Source organism: Oryza sativa, chromosome 10, assembly GCF_034140825.1.
Source record: "Oryza sativa Japonica Group chromosome 10, ASM3414082v1".
In the NCBI taxonomy this organism is placed as follows: domain Eukaryota; kingdom Viridiplantae; phylum Streptophyta; class Magnoliopsida; order Poales; family Poaceae; genus Oryza; species Oryza sativa.
Genome location: NC_089044.1, coordinates 11,288,588 through 11,299,617, shown reverse-complemented (window position 1 = coordinate 11,299,617; position 11,030 = coordinate 11,288,588). Strand labels below are relative to the sequence as shown.

The 11,030-nt window shown below is 39.9% G+C and overlaps 1 long non-coding RNA gene across 1 annotated transcript; it reads left to right on the top strand.

Annotated features, from left to right (window-relative positions):
- Nucleotides 1-1,684: 1,684 nt before the first annotated feature.
- Nucleotides 1,685-9,986, top strand: LOC112936556 (uncharacterized). Its single transcript, XR_003238830.2, has 2 exons — nucleotides 1,685-1,831; nucleotides 9,654-9,986. It is a non-coding gene; the product is annotated as an uncharacterized lncRNA (long non-coding RNA).
- The last annotated feature ends 1,044 nt before the right edge of the window (nucleotides 9,987-11,030 follow it).

The window sequence follows — 11,030 nt, the reverse complement described above, 5'->3', positions numbered from 1 at the left end:
GCTAAATTTATCCCAAAACTATATATTTAAGGTAGAGTATCACAAAACTACATATTTAATAATAAAGTTATCACAAAACTACAGATTTTAGAGTTTAAATCCTTAGCACTAGCATTATGTTTGAGTTATATACGTGTAAGTTTTCTGATTAAATTATCACTAAACCTGTAGTTTTATGATATTTTTATTACTAAATCTGTAGTTTTACGATACTCCACCTTAAATCTGTAGTTCTGTGAAAAATTTAGTGTTAAATCTGTAGTTTTATGATATATCATCTTAAATATATATCTATAGTTTTGTAATAATTTGATCAAAGTATCCAAATTTACTTCCATATTAATATAACCCAATGAACTTTGATATCTCAAATATATACAAATTTCTTTCATGGAAAGTTGCCGTAGGAAATTAAACCATTTAATGGTAAACTTGTTGTTTTTTAAGGCAAAAAGGCAGCGCACATGTGTCATGTGCGCTCAATCAAGACCAAATTTCATCTTATCATATATTGTTTGCTGCCCACCCTTACCGCGTGGTGCCCAGTACACGTGAAGAGCGCCCTAAAACGACGTACAAACCAGGTTAGGCTAACGGTACGGTACAAAACGGAGGACGCAAAATTCCACTATCTTCGTGGCTGCCAATTTCGGCCCGGCCCATACGATGCACGTACCCGGCCACTAGGCCCATTAAAACCAGATGTGATGCCACAGCCACAGCGTGTATGTCAACCGACGAAAATATATACAGTGCTATCTCATAAAAATTTTACTTAGAACTAGAAAAATTGCCCGTACATTACAACAGGTGAAGGCTATTTTAGTCATATTATTGTTCACTACGAGAATTCGCTTGGATATATTTTTTTCTAAAAAATCATGTCAAGTTAGCATGCAAGTTTTTTTATAGGAGATATCATATACGACTCCTTCTGTATTTCCAAAAGTAAATGAACATAAAACCCGACTTAAATACGGATCTACATTTCTAAAAGCGAATAAACTGTATTTTCCAATACGGTTAAAAATTGATTCATATACGGATGACGTACTAAAATACCAGCAAAAATATCTTCAATTTTTATAATAGTAGAGATAAGATGAACAAATATCGGATATTTTTTATTCCACGGTATTTTTAAATTTACACATACACATATGATATACGCTATATATTTTCCCGTTATTATTTGTGGCGCTCACCGGTGTCGAGGCCACTGGTTTTGCGCGTCACCTCGGCCTGGTTGAGGAAGAGCAGTGATTGCAGCCAGCGGAAAAGAGAGAAAAGGGAGAAAAAGAATGGCAAAATACTACACGCTTCGTTTCATATTATAAATTATTTGACTTTTTTCTAATTAAACTTAGTCAAGTTTATAAAAATATTTAACAACAACTAAAATATGAAATTATTTTTTATTAAATCTAACATTGTATATATAGTTTAATAATATGTTTGTTTTGTGTTGAAAATAATCGGTAGCGCTAATATAAGCGCTGCGCGTTAAACAATAATTAACACGCCTCGGATCTCGCTCCCACCTCCCCTTTTCTCTTTTTTTTTTCTGGTTCTCTTCCGTTCCCACCTTCCACTCCTATTTTTTCGTTTTCTTTTTCTATCCCCTCCTATTCCCGTCCCCTCCTACTTTAGCTGTCTGCATCTGCGTTGTTTTGTTTCGAGTAAAATAATTACTCCCCACTCCTATTTTTCCGTTTTCTTTTCTATCCCCTCCTACCTCGGCTATCTGCATCCACGTTGTTTTGTTTCGAGAGAAGGCAAGTGGATCGGATGAGGAGGAAGAGAAGAGAAGAGAAATGATACTTGATAAGTGGTATGGATTTTTTTTATTTAGTTCGGATCCACCGTAATGCCTCCTTTGCTATGCATACATTGTATTAAGGCTTTATTAGCTAAAGACCGGGTTCATATGAAGCCACCTATACAAGTAGATATTATACAGTGCTGATGCCCTTACAAGTACTCTCTCCGTCCCATAAAATAAGGGATTTTGATTTTTTGTTTGCATTGTTTGACCACTCGTCTTATTCAAAAAATTTGTGCAAATATAAAAAACGAAAAATTGTGCTTAAAGTACTTTGGGTAATAAAGTAAGTCAAAAATAATAATAATAATTCCAAAAAATTTTTGAATAAGATGAGTGGTCAAACAATGCAAGTAAAAACTCAAAATCCCTTATATTATGGGACGGAGGGAGTATGTTCTTAATGCCTAAAGGGAGATATGTTAAAAGGAAAGGTATAGTTTAAATTTTCTTACCTTTAATGAAGTTTCTACTTTAAATGTTGAGAGTGAGTTATTAGAGGATCAGTTGGAAGATAATACTCTACTACAACATTTATGTAGCGAAATTATGAACGAGGTGATGGATTTTAGTGGTGATAATGTTAATATTCATACCACTTTGGATTCTATGGTACCCTCTCCTAATAGCAACAAAGTTGGAAAGACGGGTAAAAAGAAGAAGAAGAACAATAAAAATCAGTTTTAAATGAAAGGAATCTTTTCGAATTGTGATGGGTTTAAGGACCCAAAAAAACATAAGTTTATTTCCGACTTAACCAAAGAACATCTATTGGACTTTATTGTTTTGTCTGAGACTGTTAAGAAAGAGTTTTCTCCGGCTGCTCTTAACAATCTTTGTGCTGGTAAAGATTTGTTTTGGCATTGTAAACCCCCTAAGGTAGGTCTGGTGGACTTCTTTTGGGTATTAATTTACTTAATGCCGACATTGGTTTGATTGATGAGGGCGATTTTTATATTAAGTTTCATTTATGTAATAAGGTTTATAATTTCAAGTGGGCTTTAGTTTTGGTGTATGGGCCTGCGCATAATGAGTACAAGGATCAATTTATTGCTGAATTAGTTAATTTGTGCAGTCATTAGTCTTTACTAGTGCTTATTGGCGGTGATTTTAATATTCTTAGTAGCCCAATGACAACTATGATGATAGATGGCCCTTTCTGTTTAATGCTATTATTGATGGGTTGTGCCTCAGGGAGTTACAAATGTCTGGTAGGAATTTTACTTGGGCTAATAATTTAGCAAATCCAACTTATGAAAAAATTGATAGGGTCTTAATGTCGACGGAGTGGGAACACAAGTTTCATCTATCTTCTGTGGTTGCTCTTAATAGAGATATTTCGGATCATACTCCTTTGCTTCTAAATACAAAATCTTCTTCTAATAATGTCCAACATAGTTTTAAGTTTGAACTTGGTTGGCTTTTACGTGATGGTTTTGTTGATATGGTGAAGGAAGTTTGTTCTAGTGTTGATGAAGGAAATTCTCCTATGGTACGTTGGCAGGCGAAAATTCGTCGATTTAGACAACATCTCAGGGGTTGGGCTAAACATACAAGTGGTTTGCACAAAAAAAAAGAAAGGAGATTTTAGATAGGTTGGACTTGCTTGATAAAAAGGCGGAAACATTTCTTTTGACTCAGGAGGAAATTGATATTAGATGGTTTTATAGGAATAGGTTATCTTCGATTTTAAGGGAAGAGGAAATAAAGTGGTATCAGAGGGCTAAAACAAAAGATATTTTGGAAGGTGATTCTAATACAAAGTATTTTCATTTAGTTGCAAATGGTAAACATAGAAAAATGAGAACTTTTCAATTGCATGATGGTGACCAAGTAATAAATGGTGATGCGAATTTAAAGGCGCATATTACAACTAATTATAAAGGTCTTTTTGGTCCTCCTAATGATTTTGATCTAAAGTTTGATGAGGATAATATTGCTGATATTCCCCAAGTTTCTCTTTTGGAGAATGAAGCTTTAACTCAGGAGTTACTGAACAGGAGATTAAGGAGGCCATTTTCCAAATGGAACCCAACAAAGCATCGGATCCTGATGGATTTCTGTCGACGTTTGATGTCGCGATTCCGGTATTTGCATAGTATGGGGATCGTTGGTACAAGGATATATGCGAGATTGAGGTAAAAGAGACAGAGACGAGGATTTTTATACAGGTTCGGGCCCCTGAATTGTCAGGTAATAACCCTATATCCTGTTGGCCGAAGCCGGTTGTTGCTCTTATTCACCATAAACACACCAGTACAATATTTGGGGTCGCCTATCTAACCGTTGTCGACATGGCGGTCTGAAGCTCTGACTCGTAGTCGACAACAGGGTAGTCTTCCTCCTTGAGTTCGTGCCCGGCGAGATCAGAGACAACGCAATGTCTCTCCTATCAGTATCCGGAGACACCGTAGGGGACTAGCCGTGCCTATCTCTAAACTCGATATCCGACGTCTTGTCTTGGCGTATGTTGGCTTGTATGTTGATCTTGTGTATTGATCTATTGTTCCGTGTATGTTGATTGTCTCCCCTCTCCTCCTAGGGGATCTTGTATTTATACCCATAGGTTCCCCCTTGTCCAAGTAGAACTAGGGAAACCAATATGGATACAATCCTAGTAGTCCTTGTCGTTTCCATGTAGAACTCTGGTTGTCTTTCCTTATCCGGAACTCCCTCCATATCCGAAGTCAGTTCCCGTATAAGACATGGTATGTGGTGGGTCCTGCGGAGATTCAGTCAACTACTATTAGGTATGTGGTATCCATAACCCTAACAGTAGCCCCCGACTTCAATGCAAATGAACAAATTCATATTCTCAACCGCAAACCTTGGAGTAACTGTTATCGAGCTCACGTGACCGTTCTCGGTGAGTTCAGAGATAACGTTAGACTTCCTTTATCAGCCTCGTGCGGGCACCTAAAGGGTTTGTCTGAGTCCATCTCCGACGTCAACCAAGAAAGTACATAACATACGACTAAGTCTCCCGTCTTGCTGTAATCGAGAATTTGGATTGAAGTCAAGAAATTTTATCTCGGCAGGTACACCATCTCTTCATTCCATATTCCTTGTCGAGATCCACTAACCGTTCTCGAGTGATCGAGAAGGCGCAGAGTCTGCGACGGAGCCTTGTCAACATTTGTCGTACTCGCCTTAGTCGATCTTGGTGTAGAACCATAGAGACATGAAGTCTTTAACAATGTCGAATAGAATTTTCCTGAAATCAATACTCAGAAAAGAATATTAGATAGAAATAGCCCCAGAGCGAACGCTCAAAGGGTGACATGTTATAATATGTATGGAAATTTAAAAATGAATTAAATTTATAGACCAATGTTTTGTGTACGAGCGTCTTCTCTTTTACCGACTTCGATCAGTCAGTTTGTTGAGTCGTACACTCTCTCTAGCCCCCAGCATTGTTGTCAGAGAATCGTTCTCGGAGGATAAGGCTCTTGGACCCTTGACCTGCCTTGGTTGAAAAAGCACTGACCCTAGCCCCCAGCCGTGAAGTTGGAAAATCCAATTTCCAGTTACACGGCTTGGTTAATACGCATGGCGAGAACTCTTACACGACCAGATCTTACATGGTCTTTTGTCTCTTCAGGATCCGACAAGGCCTTATCGGCTCTGGGCGTCCCCAGCCGAAGTTCCCTTAGGTTCCTCGGAGGCCTTGTCAAGACGGCGTAAAAGGACATGAGGATAGGTTTCAACGCTAGGTGTCATCGTGGTAAGGGATCTCTGGGTAAAACACTTAGCGATATTGTGTACCTCATATCAACTTTGTTGGAGTAGAGGTAGTGGGAGGATCACTACACCGCTGGTCGAAAACCAGTTGTAGCACCAACTGGACCACTTGAAGTAAAGGTAGCGGGAGAATCGCTACACCACTGGTCGAGGACTAGATAGTAGTCGTAACTCGACCACTTAAAGTGGAAAAAGTGGGAGAATCGCTACACCTCTGGTCGAGGACCAGGTAGTAGTCTTAACTCGACCACTTAAAGTGGAAATAGTAGGAGAATCACTACACTCCTGGTTGAGAACCAAGTAGTAGTCATAACTCGACCACTTAAAGTGGAAATAGTGGGATAATCGCTACACCGCTGGTCGAGGACCAGGTAGTAGTCGTAACTCGACCACTTGAAGTGGAGATAGTGGGAGAATCGCTACACCGCTGGTTGAGAACCAGGTAGTAGTCGTAACTCGACCACTCTCGACCACTTAATGTGGAGATAGTGGGAGAATAGCTACACTGCTGGTCGAGAACCAGGTAGTAGTCGTAACTCGACCACTAGAAGTAAGGCGAGAGAGATCACTATGTTCTAATGGTTTGAGAACCAGGAGTAGGAGTCTCTTAATCACCTATAGGGACGCTAAAGTTGGTTTATTACATGTGCATCTCATGTGGCCAGCATGAGCATAGCCAAATTATAGCATATCTGAATGTCCGTTCGCAATCATGTCGGGTGATCAAGCCGACGACGTTCGTGAGGAATTATCCATTCACAACCTTTTCTCGAGTAGTCCAGCCATGGCCGGTGCTATGAGATAGGTCGTCGGTCTTCGTTGGTAGGTTGGGCGCGACGACTCTGCATTTGTCGAGATCGTTCTCGATAATGGGGTGTACTCGACCACAACCTACTCGAGTGCTCAATTGTTCCTGAAAAATATTTTCTAGAAAGCAAGATATATAGCAGAGAATATCGAGTATGTACTCAAAAAACTGCATGGATCTTCTAGTATTATCAGGATATAACGAGCAGATTAAATATCAGGGATTATATAAACCGTAAACAAGAATGATTTATACGGAAGAAAATAGAGCGAGCCCCCAGCATTAAACCGTAGTCGATTTAACATCGGGGACACTTGCACAATAGATATTGCATAAAAAACATGATCTAGGTAAACATAATAAATTATTGATCTGACAATATTGTATAATCAGAAAAATAGGTACGATAAATTATATATAAACCATTGCGTACCTGTGTAGATATATGCCGGATATATCTACGGAATTAGTAGATCAATTTAAAAAACCAATCTACCAATTACCTTGCTGCGTACTCGTTCGATATCATGTGATCTGACATCTTTTGGTACGCCACGGAGCTTGAGGCTTGAATGATCTCGATAGACCAAGTTGTTGACAACGATGGTTCCGATCTTGTCGGGGCACATACTCTGGTCAAGTTAGATCCTCCATAGCCGAAGTTATCGAGTAGTATGTTGTCGGAGAATCTATCTCTTAAACCCATCTCGTCGAAACCTTGAAGCACCAAAAGATCCCCTACCTGGCGCACCACTGTCGACGTTTGATGTCGCGATTCCGGTATTTGCATAGTATGGGGATCGTTGGTACTAGGATATATGCGAGATTGAGGTAAAAGAGACAGAGACGAGGATTTTTATACAGGTTCGGGCCCCTGAATTGTCAGGTAATAACCCTACATCCTGTTGGCCGAAGCCGGTTGTTGCTCTTATTCACCATAATCACACCAGTACAATATTTGGGGTAGCCTATCTAACTGTTGTCGACATGGCGGTCTGAAGCTCTGACTCGTAGTCGACAACAGGGTAGTCTTCCTCCTCGAGTTCGTGCCCAGCGAGATCAGAGACAGCGCAATGTCTCTCCTATCAGTATACGGAGACACCGTAGGGGACTAACCGTGCCTATCTCTGAAGTCGATATCTGGCGTCTTGTCTTGGCGTATGTTGGCTCGTATGTTGATCTTGTGTATTGATCTATTGTTCCGTGTATGTTTATTGTCTCCCCTCTCCTCCTAGGGGGCCTTGTATTTATACCCATAGGTGCCCCCTTGTCCAAGTAGAACTAGGGAAACCAATATGGATACAATTCTAGTAGTCCTTTTCGTTTCCATGTAGAACTCTGGTTGTCTTTCCTTATCCGGAACTCCCTCCATATCCGAAGTCAGTTATCGTATAAGACATGGTATGTGGTGGGTCCTGCCGAGATTTAGTCAACTACTATTAGGTATGTGGTATCTATAACCCTGATAATTTGCTGCTGAGTTTTATCAAGTATTTTGGAATGTTATTAAATTTGACTTGTTAGAGGTTTTTAAAGATTTTCATAGTGGGTGTTTACCTTTATTTTCCTTGAACTTCGGAACCATTATTCTTTTTCCCAAGTGCATAGAGGCTATGAAAATTCAACAATATAGGCCTATATGTTTACTTAATGTTAGTTTTAAGATTTTTACCAAGGTTGCTACTAATAGAATTATGGGTGTGTAACGTCCCGCCTTCCCCCAGGCCGGGCCCGCTTACATCTGATAGCTTTCATAGGTCATAGACTGCCCTCACAGACCAACACATGTCTTTTTTGCACACTTTATCCTCACTCGTCCGCACCCGGGAAGAATTTCCCGGTCGGTCACCCATCCCAAATTGCTCCAGGCCAAGCATGCTTAACCCTGGAGTTCTTTAGAAATCGGCTTCCGAAAAAGAAGTTGCAACAGGCTTAAAAATAAATTTTCACAAAAGTGAATTATTTTGTTTTGGTCAGGCAAAGGAGTGTTATGATCAATATTCTAATATCTTTGGTTGTAAGTTAGGCTCTTTTCCGGTTAAGTATCTAGGAATTCCAATGCATTTTAGGAAGCTTTCTAATAAAGATTGGAAAGTTATTGAAGAAAGAATTGACAAAAAACTTAGTTGTTGGAAAGGTAAGCACCTATCTGTTGGGGGTAGATTGGTTTTGATTAATTCTGTTCTCTCGAGTTTAGCTATGTTTATGATATCTTTCTTTGAGATGCCAAAAGGGGTTCTTCAAAAAATTGATTATTATAGATCACGGTTCTTTTGGTAGGGGGACGATCATAAGAAAAAATATAGATTTTACTAGATAGGATATTATTTGTCAACCCAAGGACCAGGGGGCCTTGGGATATATAATTTGGAAATACAAAATAAATGTTTTTTTTGAGTAAATGGTTGTATAAGCTAATAAATGAGGAAGGGGTTTGGCAAGACTTATTGAAGAGGAAGTATCTTTATAATAAGTCTATAACCCAAGTTGAAAAGAAACAAGGTGATTCTCATTTTTGTCAGGGCTCATGAAAGTCAAGAGTATTTTTTAAGATATGGGTTCTTGGATTGTTAATAATGAGGAACAAATTAGATTTTGGGAAGATAAATGGCTAGGCAACTTGGCCTTGAAGGATAAATATCCATCTTTATATGCTATTGTCTGAAGGAGATCTTCTTCTATTGCCACTGTCATGGGTTCTGTTCCACTTAATGTTGCTTTCAGAAGAGTTTTAGTTGGTCAGAATCTTGTATATTGGCATGAGTTGTGCGCTTCTATTGTGCATATCCAGTTGAATCTTTCTTCTGATTGTTTTAGATGGAACTATCATCAGAACGGTAGGTTCTCGGTAAGATCAATGTAGCTAGCTTTAATTAATAATGGCTATGTTGAGAGAAATAAGTGTATTTGGAAGCTCAAGATGCCACTTAAGATTAAGATCTTTATGTGGCACATGCTTAAAGGGGTTCTGTTAACTAAGGACAATTTGGCGAGACGGAATTGGAACGGCAGCTTGAGGTGTTGCTTTTGTATGAATAATGAGTCTATTCAACATCTCTTTATGAATTATCATTATGCAAAATTCATATGGAGAACAGTTCAGTTTTCTTTTGGTTTTAACCTTCCAAGTAGTATATCTCATATTTTTGATAGGTGGCTTTTGGGGTTGACATGAAAAAGAGTAAACTAATACTTGTCGGAGCTTCGGCCATTTGTTGGACTCTATGGTTGAGTAGAAATGATATGGTTTTTGACAAATCGCTATCTATTTCCTATATGCAGGTAATTTTCAGGGCAACTCATTGGCTCCGGTTTTGGGCACAATTACAAAGGCGTGATGAAGATGGAGAGTTTCTGAAAGTTGCATGTCGCAAGTTGGAGACAATGGTTATGCAACTTTATGCCAACTATGGATGGAGATTCACAAATAGGCTGGAATAAATATGTTCTCCTTATTTTGGCTTTTTCTATTTAAGTGTGTTATATTTTATTTGAACTACACTCTTATCTCGAGTGCTACTTTGTAATAATTGGCTGTAGCTCTTCTTGAGCAAAGGCCGGGATATTATATTCGATTATCTAAAAAAAGTAGCTGATGATAAGTATGCAGTATTATTTTGTTTTTCAAAAAAAAAAAAAAAGCCATGCAGATGTGTCATGTGCCCTTGCATTGATAGCTGATTGATTTGCCAGACCAGATTCAAATCAAAGGATGTTCGCTTACCACCCTTGCCGTGTGGTGCCTAGTGGGCGCGAAGAGTGCCTTACGACGACGTACGAACCTGGTTAGGAAGACGGTACGGTACAAAACAGAGCATATGCACAAATTCCACAATCTCCGTAGCTGCCGATTTCGGCCCGGCCCACAACGTAGCCACTAGGCCCATTTAAAACCATCTGCCTGCTTCAGCGCGCCGGCCCGGCCGCCACATTGATCGATCGACTGCCGCCGGCACGGTGGCTGGCCGTGCCGCACGTACGTCTCGGTTGGCGCTCGCCGGCGGCGATACGCGGCATGCGTGGCCGCTCCTGTCGCGCCGCGTCGACGTTGGGAGATTTGCAATAATGACACTACAAACATTAACCTTTACTATAATGACATTGGACGACGTTGGGAAAGGCGGCAATATCCACTGGAAACAAAGGAGTAGCAAAATTGCAAAAACGCTAATTAACATCGCGATGTAATTAACAAATTTGGTGAGATTCTCAAATGTTGGCCTTAAGGCAAACGGCCTAGGGCTCCATAAGCACTGATCAAGCTTACCAAAGTCACATAACAAATGCTAGCTTTAGGTTTAGGGCACACTATACTATAGAAAAGATTTATTTTTGCGGTCAAAACCAATTTTCACAGTTGAGTGGGTGGTTCGTCTACACTCAGGTGTCTTCGAAAATCGGATTTTTGCATACGGATAGAGCAACCAAATTTTCTCTTCTGGACACTGAAGACATCCGACTGCAAAAAGGAAAATCGCAAAAAAAAATTGCAAAGATCGAAACTCTAACCCTAGAATATAGAAGCCGTCGCTGTCGCTCAAAATTGGTGGTGGATCCTCGCGCGAGGGGTGGAGAGGCGGCAGGATCCGTGCAGGACGGGATGGGGTGCCGAATCCTCTCCTCCCGTCGTCGCCACTCATGGATCCGTGCGGGAGGAGA